Source organism: Papio anubis, chromosome 11, assembly GCF_008728515.1.
Source record: "Papio anubis isolate 15944 chromosome 11, Panubis1.0, whole genome shotgun sequence".
In the NCBI taxonomy this organism is placed as follows: Eukaryota; Metazoa; Chordata; class Mammalia; order Primates; family Cercopithecidae; genus Papio; species Papio anubis.
In genome coordinates this window covers 91,489,455-91,506,160 of record NC_044986.1, presented here as the reverse complement: position 1 = coordinate 91,506,160, position 16,706 = coordinate 91,489,455, and the positions used below count along the sequence as shown (strand labels likewise).

Below are 16,706 nucleotides of genomic sequence, written 5' to 3'. Positions count from 1 at the left end.
CTCCTGTCCTACTTCCTAAGCAGTTGGCACTACAGGTGTGCACCACCACGCCTAAGTTTTTCTATTCATACTTTTTATAGAGATAGGGTCTCACTATGTTGCCCAGGCTGGTCTCAAACTCCTGGCCTCAAGCCATCCTCTGCCTTGGTCTCCCAAAATGCTGGCATTACAGGTGTAAGCCATGGCACCCAGCCAAGAATTCTACTTTGAACATGTTATGTCTAAAACATATTAGACATTCAGGCCAGGCATGGTGGCTCACACCTGTAATACCAACACTTTGGGAGGCCGAGACGGGTAGATCACTTGAGGTCAGGAGTTCAAGACCAGCCTGGCCAATATGGTGAAAACTGGTCTCTACTAAAAGTGAAAAAATTAGCTGGGTGTGGTGTGGCACGTGCCTGTAATCCCAGCTACTCGGGAGGCTGAGGCAGGAGAATCGCTTGAACCTGGGAGGCAGAGGCTGCAGTGAGCTGAGACTGCATCATTGCATTCTAGCCGGATATATTGCTATTAATTTCCAAAAAAACTTTTCATGGTCTCTGATTTAATTTCTGCACAGCACAAACTCATAGCCTACTGTCCAAAGATTGGGAGTGTGGTAGAAGAGGAGTCACTGCTCAACTGCACAAGGGTCTATGTGTAGAGAGGACCCTGAAGGCCTCATTACTCCTTGTCAAACTCACAACCAAATCCTATTTCAGCTCCTATTTTCTGGTACCTACTTTTCCTAGGACTCTTAGAAGTTCTTCAAAGTAAATCAAATTGTTTCTCACTGGTCTTCCCTTCTGCATCCTATGTCTACTATTAACTATCATTCTTTCAGTCTTACAAAAATTTGTTGAACTCTCATCTGCTGGAACTCTGCTTTCAGCAAAGATGGAAAGACCAGAACTGGATTTATCCTTCTGCCTGAAACAACTAGAAAATCAGACAGAGTACATAAAACAATGGTTTTCAGATGGTGGATAATGGGCACTGCAGGACTGCGATCCCCAAGCAAAGGGAAAACACAGGTGACTCCTGCAATTGAGCCAGCTTACTGTCTGGAGGCAGTTTTCAGGCTCTAGTGCACGTAAAGGGAACCCAGACAGAGCATGGCTCTCTGGCTAGGTTGAGGAGATAGATACCAGGGTTCAGAGAAGTCACTAGAATTTTCAGAACAGACTGTGAGAGGAAGCCGTCTTGGCCGGGTGCAGTGGCTCACGCCCGTAATCCCAGCACTTTGGGAGGCCGAGGTGGGTGGATCACGAGGTCAGGAGATCGAGACCATCCTGGCTAACATGGTGAAACCCTGTCTCTACTAAAAATACAAAAAAATTAGCCGGGTGTGGCAGTGGGCACCTGTAGTCCCAGCTACTCGGGAGGCTGAGGCAGGAGAACGGCGTGAACCCAGGAGGTAGAGCTTGTAATGAGCCGAGATCGTGTCACTGCCTCCAGCCTGGGGACAGAGCGAGACTCCGTCTCAAAAAAAAAAAAAAAAAAGAACAGACTGCAAGAGAAGACAGAGCTCTATAGAGAGAGGTCTAGAGACCTGGAAAACGAGTTTCCTCAAGTCTATGGCTGAGTTTTGGGCTGTGCATGCACGAGAAGAACATGACTGGGACAAGAGAAATAATCTCTGGAAAGGAGTAGACAGAAAAAAATCCTAGACCTCACACAGGGCTGGAAATAAATTATTCATGTTCTCAAAAGTCACAGTATTATACAGGGCATCAAGCAGAATCTTCAAAAGGTTGTTGCCTGAGTTGTGAAATCAAAATAGATCAAGATTAAAGACCGTTCTTTACTTACACCAATAATCTTAAAATAAAATTTCACAAGGATCTAACTGATTTCAAGTACTTAACTGCACACTATATAAAATAATTCAGGCAGAGCATGTGGCTCATGCCTGTAATCCCAGCACTTTGGGAGGCCAAGGCAGGCAGATCACGAGGTCATGAGACGGAGACTATCCTGGCCAGCATGGTAAAACCCAGTCTCACAGTGTATTTGTAAAAATACAAAAATTGGCTGGGTGTGGTGGCCTGCGCGTGTAATCCCAGCTACTCTAGAGGTTGAGGCAGGAGAATGGCTTGAATCTGGGAGGTGGAGATTGCAGTGAGCTGAGATCAAGCCACTGCACTCAAGCCTGGCAACAGAGCGAGACTCCATCTCAAAAAAGAATTCAGCGGCCAGGTGCGGTGGCTCACGTCTGTAATCCCAGCACTTTGGGAGCCTGAGGTGGGTAGATCACCTGAAGTCAGGAGTTCGAGACCAGCCTGGCCAAAATGGTGAAACCCTGTCTCTACTAAAAATACAAAAAAATTAGCCAGGCGTTGTGGTATGTGCCTGTAATCCCAGCTACTCGGGAGGCTGAGGCAGTAGAATCGCTTGAACCTAGGAGGCGGAGGTTGCAGTGAGCCTATTATCACACTACTGCACTCCAGCCTGGGCAACAGTGAGACTCCGCCTCAAAAAAATAAAAATAAAAATAAAAATAATTCCGCAAGATCCAGTAACTAGCAATGTGAAATTCACAACATCTGGCATCTACCAAAAATTACCAAGAATGCAAAGAAGCAACAAAATATAATTCATAATCAGGAGAAAAATAGAAAAATCAATCAATAGGAACAAACTCAGAAATAATAGATATGATGAATCTAGCAGACAAGTTTTTTTTTTTGTTTTTTGTTTTGAGATGAAGTTTCGCTCTGTCACCCAGGTTGGAAGTGCAATGATCTCAGATCGCTGCAACCTCTACCTCCCAGGTTCAAGTGATTCTCCTACCTCAGGCTCCTGAGAAACTGGGATTACAGGCACCCACCACACCCAGCTAATTTTTGTATTTTTTATTACTTTAAAAATTATTATTATTTATTTTTGGGGATGGAGTCTCGCTCTGTCACTCAGGCTGGAGTTCAGTGGCGTGATCTTGACTCACTGCAAGCTCCGTCTTCTGGGTTCATGCCATTCTCCTGCCTCAGCCTCCCAAGTAGCTAGGACTACAGGTGCCCACCACCACACCCGGCTAATATTTTTTTGTATTTTTAGTAGAGACGGGGTCTCACTGTGTTAGCCAGGATGGTCTCGATCTCCTGACCTCGTGATCCACTGGGATTACAGGTGTGAGCCACCGCGCCTGGCCCTGTATTTTTTTTTTTTTCCTTTTAGTAGAGACAGGGTTTCACTATGTTGGCCAGGCTAGTCTGGAACTCCTGACCTCAAGTGATTCTCCCTACCTCGTCCTCCTGAAGCACTGAGATTACAGGCCTGAGGCACCACCCCCAGCTGCAGACAAGTTTTGTTGTTGTTGTTTTTTGTTTTTTTGAGACAGAGTCTTGCTCTTGTCACCCAGGCTGGAGTGCTATGGCACGATCTTGGCTTACTGCAACTTCCACCTCCCAGGTTCAAGCTATTCTCCTGCCTCAGCCTCCTGAGTAGCTGGGATTACAGGCGCCCGCCACCACACCTGGCTAATTTTTGTATTTTTAGTAGAGACGGGGTTTCGCTATGTTGGCCAGAATGGTCTTGAACTCCTGACCTTGTGATCTGCCTGCTGTGGCCTCCCAAAGTGCTGGGATTACAGGTGTGAGCCACTGTGCCTGGCCCACAGACAAGTTTTTAAAAATAGATTTTATAAATATACACAATATATTCACAAAAATAGAGGAAAACATGATCATGGTGAGGAGAGAGAAAATATTTTTAAAGTCCCAAATAGAACTTCTAGAAATGAAAATGCAATGTCTGAAATTAAAAAATACATTGGATGGAGTTTAAAGAAGATCAGATGCTGCAGAAGAAAATATCAATGAATTTGACAACACAGATATAGAAACTATCTAAAATGGAGCACAAAGAGGCTGGGCGCAGCAGCTCAAGCCTGTAATCCCAGCACTTTGGGAGGCCGAGGTAGAGAGATCACCTGAGGTCAGAAGTTCAAGACCAGCCTGGCCAATATGGCAAAACCCCATCTCTACTAAAAACACAAAAATTAGCTGGGTGTGATAGTGTGTGCTTTTAATCCCAGCTACTCGGGAGGCTGAGGCAGGAGAATTGCTTGAACCCAGGAGGCAGGAGATTCTCTTGAACCCAGGAAGCAGAGGTTGCGGTGAGCTGAGGTCGTGCCACTGCATGCCAGCCTTTGCAACAGAGCAAGATTCTGTCTAAAAAACAAAATAAAAATAAAATGGAGCACAAAGAGAAAACAAGGCCAGGTGCAGTGGCTCACACCTGTAATCCCAGCACTTTGGGAGGTGGAGGCAGGCGGATCGCAAGGTCAGGAATTCAAGACCAGACTGGCCAACATAGTGAAACCCCGTCTCTACTAAAATACAAAAACTTAGCCAGGCATGCTGGCGGATGCCTATAATCCCAGCTACTCAGGAGGCTGAGGCAGGAGAATCTCTTGAACCTGGGAGGCGGAGGTTGCCCTGAGCTGAGATCGTGCCACCACACTCTAGCCTGGGCGACAGAGCAATACTCCATCTCAAAAGAAAACATTAACAAGAGAGATAAATTAATCTAAATGTTGGTTCTGGCTGGGTGTGGTGGCTCACACCTGTAATCCTAGCACTTTGGGAGGCTGAGGCATGAGGATCACTTGAGCCCAGGAGTTTGAGACCTGCCTGGGCAAAATAGTGACACCCCTGTCACTACAAAAAAATGCAAAATTAGCTGGGTATGGCACACACTTGTAGTCCTAGCTACTAGGGGGGCTGAGGCAGAAGGATGTGTTGAACATCCAGTCTGGTTAAGACTGTAGTGAGCCGAGACTGCGCCACTGCACTCCAGCCTGCAGGACAAAGTGAGACCTGGTCTCAAAAAATATAATAAAATAATAAAATAAAAGCATATAAAATGGATAAAAACTGAAACAGGGAAAGAGAAAAGATAAAAATTACCAAGATCTGGCTTGAAAGACGATATCACTACAGATCTGATAGACATTAAAGGATACAAAAATATTATGGGCCGGGCACAGTGGTTCACGCCTGTAATCCCAGCACTTTGAGAGGCCAAGGTGGACCGATAACCTGAGGTCAGGAGTTTGAGACTAGGCTGGCCAACATGGTGAAACCCCGTCTCTACTAAAAATACAAAAATTAGCCAGCTGTGGTGGTAGGCGCCTGTAATCCCAGCTACTCTGGAGGCTGAGGCACAATAATCGCTTGAACCTGGGAGGTGGAGGTTGTACTGAGCTAAGATCATGCCACCGCACTCCAGCCTGGGCGACGGAGCCAGACTCCATCTCAAACAAACAAAAAAAAATTATGAACAATTTTATGACAATAAATTTGACAATGGAGACAAAATAGAGAAATTCTCTGAAAGACATAAACTCAAAACTTACTCTTTTTGAGTAAGAAATAGATAAGCTGAAAAGATCTATATCTATTGTTTCTCTCTAATGATGTTTAATTTCACAGTAATGTACCCAGCTGTGGCTTTTTTTTGTGATGTCGTTTAACCCTCTTTGAATCCTTTCAATCTGAAATTTTCCTTATTTATAATGTAAGAATATGACTTTTGGGGGATTTAAAAAAACAGTATGTCAAGTATTTAGTAAATGTCCAGTACTCAGTAAATATTAGATGTTCTGGCTGGGCATGGTGGCTCAAGCCTGTAATCCCAGCACTTTGGAAGGCAGAGGCAGGCGGATCATGAGTTCAAGAGACTGAGATCATCGTGGTGAAACCCCGTCTCTACTAAAAATACAAAAAATTAGCTGGGCACGGTAGTGCACGCCTGTAGTCCCAGCTACTCGGGAGGCTGAGAATCGCTTAAACCTGGGAGGTGGAGGTTGCAGTGAGTCGAGATTGCACCACTGCACTCCAGCCTGGGCGACAGAGCGAGACTCCATCTCAAAAAAAAAAAAAAAAAAAAAAAGTTAGCCAGGGCTGATTTCCAACTTGTTTTGGATGTAAGCATCCAGAAGAGACATTTCTTCCACCCTTACAACAACAACAAAAGGCAAACTTACTTCAAATTACCAAGTATTTTTGAATTTATCAAAGAGTTGAGTTCCCAGAACAAAAAACCAGTCCAAAATCTAAGAAACAACAGATGCCTGCAGGAAGAGAAGGGCATTAGCTTACTTGGGACAGACACAACCAGGTACTGGTATAAGTTTAGCTAGAAGAATTGCGTAATTCATGCAGGCTGGTGTGGACTGGCAGAGCACTCAACTCTGTTGCTCAGGCTGGAGTGCAGTGGTATGATCTTGGCTCACTGCAGCCTCTATCTCACAGGCTCAATCCTCACTTCAGCACTCGAGTATTGGGACTATAGATGAGTGCCACTATGGCTGGCATTTTATTTTTTGTAGAGACGAGGTCTCACTATGTTTCCCAGTCTGGTCTTGAACTCCTGGGCTCAAGCAGTTCTCCTGCCTCAGCCTCACAAAGTGTGGGAATTACAGGCATGAGTCAGTGCAACTGCCTTTTTTTTTTTTTTTTCTAACTGCTCTAAAAGGCAACTATCAAAAGCAAAAATAGCACAAGTATTGTATGTTTACAGCATTTGTAAAAGTGAAACGTACGGCAACAATAGCACAATGAATGGAATGGAAGAGTTGGGAATACAGTGTTTTAAAGTCCTTCTGCTACATGTGAAGTGGTATATTACTGGAAGTTCCTATTATGTGGAACCTATTTGAGTGGACCATTCCATGAAAGTTGTAGGCATGCAAGAATAAAAGTGTTACAGAAATATGTGACCTTGAATTCTAAAATTACACTGCATTACATGTATTTTTATAACAAGTATGCTCTTATGCTTTAAAAAGCTGTCTTTGTTTCTTAATAGACTTGATTTTTTTCAGAACAATTTTAGGTGTGCAACAAAATTGAGCAGAAAGTACACAGTTCCTATCATCCCCTCCCCCATATATGCACAGCCTCCCTATCAACATCCTGCACCAGCATGTTCTATTTGTTAGAACTGATGAATCTACACTGACACATCATAATCATCCAAAGTGCATACATTAGGCTTCATTCTTGGTGATGTACATTCAATGGGTTTTGACAAACGTATAATAGCATGCATCCACCATTATAGTATCATGTAGAATAGTTTCACTACCCTAAAAATCCTGTGCGCTTCCATTGGTCATTCTAAATTTTCATTCCTCCAAAGCTAGAAATCCCAAAGTTAAAGTTGGCCTTTTTCATTCTAAAGTATGTCTTCAATTCTGGGAAATTCTCAGCAATAATTCTTTCACGTTATTCTTTTTTTTCCCCTTCTGGAATTTCTATTAGAAAAAATAGCTATGCTTCTACCTTCCACATTTCTTTTTTTTTTTTTTTGAGACGGAGTCTCCCCTGTGACCCAGGCTGGAGTGCAATGGCACTGATCTTGGCTCACTGCAACCTCCGCCTCCTGGGTTCAGACGATTCTCCTGCCTCAGCCTCCTGAGTAGCTGGGACTACGGGCGCCCACAACCACACCCAGCAAATTTTTGTATTTTCAGTAGAGACGGGGTTTCACCATGTTGGCCAGGATGGTCTCAATCTCCTGACCTTGTGATCCGCCCGCCTTGGCCTCCCAAAGTGCTGGGATTACAGGCATGAGCCACTGCGCCTGGCCTACCTTCTACATTTCTTAACTCTCCTTTCATGCTTTCCATGTCTTTGTTCCTTCCTTCCTCTAATCTTCTGGTTTATGAGTGAACTGTCCAGCTATATTCAACCCATCCATTGAGTTACTTCATTAATATTTGTCAACATCCAATTCACAAATGCTTGTTTGTGCTTTGTGTTTCCAACATTTTCCCTTCTTTCTCTGAAGCTCTGTTAAGCTTATTTTCCATTCTTATTGTCTGATCCATTCACTTGACTTTCTCTGATATAGCTAGTTCTATGTATTGCTTTAGTAGTTCTCATGGTCCTCAGATGTTTCATGATTTTCCCTCTGTCCTCATACTTATTCCTTGGGACAATCAGCTGCCTTGGCTATCATGTCTACTGAGGGAAAGGGAGAAAAGCCTCAGTGTTTGTTTGTGCTGCTCCAAAGGGTTTAGGACTTGGGAAAAGGTATATGTCATGTTGAAGTGCTTCCAGGATAATGATCCAGTTCAAGCATTCTTTGTTTTTCCATTTTGGGTATGTCCAGATCATTTCACAATTCCTCTACTCCAGCCACTGCTACTGATGGAGAGGTAAAGGGAAAGAATAGGGGGATAGTGGGGCCCCCAGGCACAGGCTGGCCAATCCACACTGACACACCACATTTCCAAATGTCTTGGCTGGTTCTTTTTTTCTGACCTACTCCTTAAAGGTTGATGTTTTCCAATGCTCCCTGCATGTTCCTTTTATCTAACATTGGATGGAGTCTCTCTGGCTCACATTTTCTTTGCCTACACATAGCAGCCAAACAAATAATATTCAAAGTTTGTTAAATAATTGTGTAATTCGGAAATTCAAGGGACATTTTCAACCACATTCTGAATCTTGGAGGAGGTAAGGCTCAGTTTCAGCTTTAAAGTACCTGTCTTTATTGGTTCAGTTATTTTATCTTAAAAAGGAGGTAAATACCAAACAAAGTTAGAAAAAGAATTCTAACGGTCCAACTCTATTTCTGTGGATCTCCATTTGCATTGTGGAATTGCTCGAGCCATATAATTTTACCACGTTTAGTCTCTGGTGGATGTTAATTAATATTAAGTGTATTATGGACTAATTTTTAGCTCTCTGTGAAAATCAACACATCCAGTTTTTAACACAAATATTTTGGTGTTCATATATCTAGGCATACTGTAATTTTTAGGGAGGTTTTAAAATTAATTTTATTTATTTATTTATTTACTTATAGAGACAGGGTCTCACTCTGTTATCCAGGTTATAGTCCAGTGGCACAAACTCCTAGACCCAAGGGATCCTCCTGCCTCAGCTTTCCGCTTGGCTGGGACTACAGATATGCCACCACGTCTGGCTCATTTTTCAATTTTTTGGTAAAGATAGGGTTTCACTATGTTGCCCAGGCTGATCTCGAACTCCTGGCTTCAAGCAGTCCTCCCACTTAGGCCTCCTACCTCAACCTGTGTTAAGATTACAAGCACGGGCCACCTTGCCCAGCCCAGGGAGGTTATCTTTTGAAATTCTTTTCCTTAGACTGTATTGCTCTCTGAGCAATATAAGCCAGTCTGAGGTCACTCTTTTGGCTCTATACATTAATATTTATTTTTTATTCTTACCTTTTCAGAACATGGCAAAAAAACCTTTGGCTCCAATTTCTTTGCACAGCCTAGTATCCAGAGAGAGAGAAAACTGATCATCTATAGGGACTGCATGTATTATCAAGCTATGGTATTCAGATTTATTTTATCATCTAAATGATCATTTCCAATTTTGTATATTAAAAACTCAGATATAGAAGTGAGTGAATCTGTACACAGAAAGGCTTAGACACAAATACCAAATTAATTGTCATGCCAGGCTGGGCACAGTGGCTTATGCTTATGATGTCAGCTACTAAGGAGGCTGAGTTGAAGGATCGCTTGAGCCTGGGAGGCAGAGGTTGCAGTAAACTGAGACTGCACCACTGCACTCCAGCCTGGGTGACAGAGGGAGAATTTGTCTCAATAAATAAATAACATAAAATATAAATTGTCCTACCTGGGTGTGGGATGGCTGGGTTTTCTAGTTTCTATTATAAAAAGTTACATTTTATTTGAAGAAAACAAAGTATCCACATGATGGCACTATAACCTACAAAATAAGAGGTTGTCAATTTATGAAGACCAAGAACTTAGAGTACTTATTCCTCTAAAATACTGAAAAGAAATTGCCTAAAGAATGTGCTGAAAAATGGCTGGGTTCATGCCTGTGAATCTCAGCAATTTGAGAGGCCAAGGCAGGCAGATCGCTTGAGCCCAGGAGTTCAAGACCAGCCTGGATGACATGGTGGACACCCCCTCTAGGAAAATACAAAAATTAGCCTGGCATGGTGATACACGCCTGTAGTCCCAGCTACTCGGAAGGCTGAAGTGGGAGGATTGCTTGAGCCCAGGAGGTTGAGGCTGAGTGAGCCAAGATCATACCACTGCAATCCAACCTGGGCCATAGAGTAAGAGATCCTGTCTCAAAAAAACAATAACGAAAAAAAAGAATGCTGAAAAATAAGGCATTTTATATATAAGGTACTACGGCTATAGTTCCCTTATGTTTTACGTAGACTTACTGGCTAATCCTTCATATCCCTTTCCAAGTTCATTTTTCCATGATTTATTTAATAATAGTATCTTAGTCCTAAAGGGAGCACATGACCATGTTGGGAGCTACTTAATGCATTCCCCATAATGTCATGTCTTCCTATAGGCGATTCTAGGGGAAACAGTGTTAAATGAGACAGATGCCATCCATGGAGTTTATATTCTGGCCGGAAGATAGGCTTTATTTATTTATTCTTTTGGGGTGGAGTCTCACTCACTCTGTCACCCAGGCTGGAGTGCTGTGGCACGATCTCAGCTCACTGCAAACCCCACTTCCCAGGGTCAATAGATTCTCCCACCTCAGCCTCCTAAGTAACAGGGACTAGGGGCAAACCACCACGCCCAGCTGATTTTTTGTATTTTTAGTAGAGACACGGTTTCGCCATGTTGGCCAGGCTGTAAGATATGCACTTTATTAAAACCTTTATGTTATTTGCTGACGCATTCTTCTTCACAAACACTTTATGAAGTCAGTACTAGGATCCCTGCTCTACAGCTAAAGAAAACTAGGCTGAGAGAGGGGCTAAGGCCACAGAACAAAAATGTGGCATGGAGCCCTTTTCCAATACAAAATATATTGATAATAACAATCTTCCTCTTTTCTTTATGCCTTTCTTCTCCCTTAGTGAGGCACGGTGGCACATGTCTGTAGTCCTAGCTACTTGGTCAGCAGAGGTGGGACGATTGCTTGAGTCCGGGAGGTCGAGGCTGCAGTAAACCATGATCACACTACTGTACTCTAGCCTAGGTGACAGAACAAGACCCTGTCTCAAATAAATAAAATAAAAATTAGTTTAGTTTAACGACTGCAATCTTATAGTTTTAAATAATTTAGTAGCCTGGGTTTTTATTACAATATCCTTTAGCAATAGTTCTAAGTAGTTTCCTGAGCACAGAGCACATCAGATTTAGAGGTTTAAGTTTACCAAAGTTAAAAACCAAAAGCACGTAAACACACATACAAAATGGTATTTCCCATGTTGGAACATAGAACTGTTAACTCTCTAATAGAACGAAACATTTTTTGCCAAATCGCAAATCAAAGACATCATAAATCAAGCACATATTATACTAACTTGTTTTTACCTTTCTCAAATATTTAAGTTGGGCACACTATCTTTGTAAGTCTCAAATCCTAAAGTTTAAATAGAAAGGGCCTGCGTAGAAATGCTTTTAAGGTGAATCCATTTTCTAGTTTTTCTCTGTATTAAATTAGTAAAATAAACAAAATAGGATAGTCATTTGAAAAATGCTAAATCTTGGGATCTGTGGTCTAGAGAAAAGAAAGAGTACAGGGTTAAAAGTCACAAGTTTGGGGTTCTAGTCCTAATATTACTATCTACTAGCCAAAGGACATTCTGAAACCTCTCAGCCTCTACTCTCTAATTTATAAAACAAAGGGGTTTATTTTGATTTCTAAGTTGTCAGATTTCACATAAGTCAACAAAGAAACTTGGCCAAGTCATAAAATAATAATTATAGCTTACATTTATTTAGTGCTTTACATGCATTAATTTAATTCATGTAACTTGTGAGGCAGGTAGTAATAATATCCTTATTTTATTTCATTTATTTATTTATTTTGAGATAGAGTCTTGCTCCATTGCCCAGGCTGGAGTGCACTGGCACAATCTCGGCTCACTGCAACCTCCACCCCCTGGGTTCAAGTGGTTCACATGCCTCGGGCTCCTAAGTAGCTGGGATTACAGGCATGCTCCATCATACCCAGTTAATTTTTGTATTTTTAGTAGAGATGGGGTTTTGCCATACTGGCCAGTCTGTTTGTTCTCAAACTCCTCGCCTCAAGTGATCTGCTTGCCTCGGCCTCCCAATGTGCTAGAATTATAGGCGTGGGCCACCATGCCTGGCCAATATCCCCATTTTAGAGAAGCCACCTATATAAAAAAAAATAAAATTAGACAGGCGTGATGGTGCACACCTATAGTCCTAGCTACTCAGGAGGCTGAGGTGGGAGGATGGCTTGAGCCTGGGAGGTCAAGACTGCAGTGAGCTGTGACAGCACCACTGCACTCCAGCCAGGGTGACAGAGTAAGATCCTATCTACAAATAAACAAAACATACAAAAAACAAAACAAAACAAATGACTTCATGCCAAACTTAGTTGTACTCTGTTAGCTAATAACATCTCACTGGAGTTTTTGCTTCAATTAAAATGTCATTTATTTTTAAAATATGTAAAGCACTCTTGCAGTACACAATTCAAGAGGCCACCAAAGATAATTCACAATCTCCTTTCACTTCTGTTCCTTAAGTTTCAGTCCCTTCTAGTCACTGTAGATTTTTTAAGAAGAGAAATCACATTACCAGAGCTATATCTAAGGAAAATGAATCAAACAGAAATGCTTAGGATGAACTATACTGGAAGTACCAGACAGGTAATAGTGGGAATAAAAAAAAAGGGATGGGTGCAAGTTTCTACAGGCAAAAGCAACAACACTTAGCATTTAGCACAGGGCCTGGAACATAGCAGGCACTTCAAAATATTTTCTATGTGGCTCCTGAATGACATGAGTAGACGAACGACCAAAATGATTTCAAGGTGTAGAGGCAGGATGACAAGGAGCTGAAAAGTGCCATTAACATTGCCAAAACAACAATAAAAAATCAAGATTCAGGTATGAAAGGGGAAGAAGACGAGACATGTAGTTTTGAACCTATGAGTTGGAAACGCTCATGGGCCACAGAAGTGAGAACTGTCAGGTGTTCGAAAATGTGATCTGGTGCTAATGAATGAATTTGGAAGCTTTGGGTATAAATGTTAGAATTATCTTTCAAAAAAATGGGTATGATTAGATAACTAAGGAAATTACTGTTTGAGGACAGTATAGAAGATGATGTCCAAGGACAGAAAATTAGTAACTGTCTACATTAGGGAGACAAAGATGAGTGAAACCATGAGAGCCAAGTATCATGAAAATTCAGGAGGGAGACTATATTAAGAAGGCGGCAGGCTTATGCCTGTAATCCGAACACTTTGGGAAGCTGAGATGGGAGGATCGCTTTAGACCAGGAATTTGAAGCTGAATGAGCTATGATTGCACCACTGCACTCTAACCTGGGTGACAGAGCGAGACTCTGCCTCTAAGTAAATACATTTAAAAAAGAAGGCAGCAGTGATTGGTAGTATCAGATGAGGAAAATAGGTCAAGTAGAATGAAAAATGAGAAAAAGTCATCAGATTTAGTAATCAGAACGATTTAGTAATCATTCCAAGTGCAATGGCTCATGCCTATAATCCCAGCACTTTCTTTTTTTTTTTTTGAGACAGAGTCTCGCTCTGTTGCCCAGGCTGGAGTGCAGTGGCCAGATCTCAGCTCACTGCAAGCTCCGCCTCCCGGGTTCACGCCATTCTCCTGCCTCTGCCTCCCGAGTAGCTGGGACTACAGGCGCCCGCCACCTCGCCCGGCTAGTTTTTTTGTGTTTTTTTTTAGTAGAGACGGGGTTTCACCGTGTTAGCCAGGATGGTCTCGATCTCCTGACCTCGTGATCCACCCGTCTCGGCCTCCCAAAGTGCTGGGATTACAGGCTTGAGCCACCGCGCCCGGCCAATCCCAGCACTTTCAGAGGCCAAAGTGGAAGGATTGCTTAAGCCCAGGAGTTCCCGACTAGCCTGGGCAAGAATGAGGCCCCATGTCTACATATAAAAATAAAAATTAAATTAAAAAAAAAGAGAGAGGGAAGAGAGCAAAAATTTGGCAGGAAATAACAAACGAGTGGGTGGTGAGGAAGTGAATACAGCCCCTGCCTTACCTTCCTCTCTTGAGAAATCTGATGGTGAGGGGATGGCAAGAGATGGAACAGTAAGCAAATGGGCAAAAAATGAAATGTAAATGTACAACCTGGAACTGGCAACTCTGTGGCCTTCCTTATAGGGTTAGCAGTGCCAACAGTTTTCAAGAGGCAAGATACACATTTGTAGGGAATGAAGGAGCCAAGAGGATGAAAAAAGCTGCAGGTATGACTCGTGGTAATTGAGCAAGATCTGATATGGGAAAGAAATGACATCTAACTTACAGTTGGATTTGGAAAGGAAAAGAGGCGCTCCTCCCGACCCAGAAAGGGAGGGAAAGTTGAAGATATTTTGAAGTGAGGAGGGAGGATAAGGGTGTGACTGACAGCCTGTATTTTCTCAGAAAAGTAGGTGACCTACTTGTCCCTCCCCACCAGAGAATTAACTATCACCTAGGTGAGGAGCCCCAAAAGCTAGACACTGAACTAACACAAACATGACTAGGTTTTTAAGTACTTATCTTATGGCAGATGTTTTTTAAAAATCTATAATAACCCTAACAGGTAGGTACTATTTTTCTTCCCATTTTAAAATCTTATGCTTCCCTTAAGAGGATATGAAACTTGCCCACAGCTAACAAGCATACATTTAAACCCAGATCCAACTGCATGGTTTTTTAAGTCTATTACATCTTATGGCAAGGGGATAGCAGAGACCATGAACTGATGGGCTTATAAGTATGTGTATCTCACCTCTAGTATTGATCTTTGTAAAAAAAATAGATGAACAAAAAAATATGGTTTGTGCTTTCTGAATTTTATAATTAAGACTACATACATATGGGAGTAAAATACTGACAAGAAAGGAAACAGTAGAGAAAATACTTTGCAAATAAGAAATTGCTGTTCCTTTGATTCTTTTTGATTCATATGAACTTCTGTTACACAGACAATTGTTGTGGACACAATTCCCTTTGACCTATGAAAATTAGATTTGAACAAAGGTTCAGATTGGATTTAGATTAGGTCCTGCTCAGTGAAAATTATGAAAACACTGACACTACAGTAACTGATATGAAAGAATACAATAAATCCTCACTTAACATTGTCAATGGCTTCTTAGAAACTCGTTTTCAGTTAAACAATGTACAGTGAAACCGATTTTTGTTGTCATCAATATTATAATGAAATGAAGACAACATTGAATGAAATGTTTTTTTGTGGACCTGCTGTAAGTTGTTAGGCTAAAAATCATGGTTTCTAAGAACCTATCGTTAAGTGACGACCTACTGTACTCTATAACCATGCTGCTATTCTTTATTCCTGACATCTCATTAATTTTTTTTTTTTTTTTTGAGATGGAGCCTTGCTCTGTCACCCAGGCTGGAGTGCAGTGGAACGATCTCTCAGCTCACTGCAGCCTTGACCTCCCAGGTTCAAGCGATTCTCTTGCCTTAGCCTCCCAAGCAGCTGGGACTACAGGTGTCTGCCACCACTCCCGACTAATTTTTGTATTTTTAGTAGAGATGGGGTTTCACCATGTTGGCCAGGCTGCTCCTGACCTCAAGTGATCTGCCCATGTCTGCCTCCCAAAATGCTGGGATTACAGGCGTGAGCCCCAGGCCGACCTTTCTAATCTTAAAAAAAAAAAAAAGAGAGATGGGATCTCACTGTGTTCCCTAGGCTGGTCTCCTGGGCTCAAGCGATCCTCCCACCTTGGCCTCCCGAAGTGTTGGGATTACAGGCCTGAGCCAGCGCGTCCGGCATGCGGAGCATTTCCAGTCAAACACTGGGATAAACTGCAAGAAACGACCCTAAGAAGCAGGTGAATTGTCTCAGGAGCTCAAGCTTCCTTTGGAGAAGGACTCAACCAGCTGTGACTGACTGTGAAGACGGAGGAAAAGGGCCACTAGTTAAGGCATGTAGACAGCTTTTAAAAGTCAGAAGCAGCACGCCTGTAGTCCCAGCTACTCAGGAGGCTGAGGCGGGAGGATCACTTGAGCCTGGGGAGATAGACGTTGCAGAGCCGAGATCACGCCACTGCAGTCCGGCCTGGACAGAGGTGAGAAGTTCGCGGATCTTGGCTTGGGGTTGGCGGCTTTAGGAAGAAACTGACCTCGAGACCCTGAGGACCTGGCGACAGCCGTTACTCTGGCTGACAAGTCATTGGACTTCCGGCGCACGCGCGGCGCGGCGCGGCAAGGCCAGCTTTCGATTTCCAGCCTTCCCCCGGCCCCTACCTTCCGCCCCACCTCCAGGCTAGTTCCTCCTCTTGGCCCCGCCCCCTGACCTTACTTCTCCCCACCCCTAGGCCCCGCCCCCTGACCCGCTCCTTCCCGCCGCCCCTCCCCCGTTCCATTTCATCGTTGGATTGCGGCGCCTCACTCCTGCTGGCGGCCGGCAGGGGGCGGAGTTCGAGCCTGGATTTTTCCTCGGGGCGTACCCCGGGAGGCTGTCCCGGCGTGGGGGAGGGGAGGGCGGGGCGGGAGGACGCGGTTCCGTCTGCTGCAGCGCTACTTTTGGTCCGGGGTCGGCAGGGAGGCCGCGGCTACCGCATCAGAGCTGACGTGGGGACTACGTGGGGCCGCTGCCGGCGCCGGGTTGCTGGGCGGCGGCGCCGCTGCTGAGCGGCGGTCGGGCTCGCCGTCTCCACCTCCTCGCGTCCGTAATCAGTGACGAGGTCCGCTACGTAAATCCCTTTGCGGCGGGTAAGTGGTGCGCCGGCCCCGGCCTCGAGACCCAGCAGCCGGCGACG

At 43.6% G+C, this 16,706-nt stretch overlaps 1 protein-coding gene across 13 annotated transcripts in view; it reads left to right on the top strand.

Annotated features, from left to right (window-relative positions):
* The first annotated feature begins 16,258 nt into the window (after positions 1-16,258).
* The window catches only part of CREM (cAMP responsive element modulator), an 86,884-nt gene continuing 86,436 nt past the window's right edge, over positions 16,259-16,706 (top strand). For 6 of the 13 annotated variants that reach the window (XM_031652399.1, XM_031652397.1, XM_031652396.1 and 3 more), the window contains exon 1: positions 16,288-16,659. The gene's annotated coding sequence lies outside the window, so the exon portion shown is untranslated. Of the gene's footprint in view, positions 16,660-16,706 lie in introns of all 13 variants that reach the window. The other 7 variants (XM_021943184.2, XM_009214267.4, XM_009214261.4 and 4 more) reach the window with 4 other exon arrangements.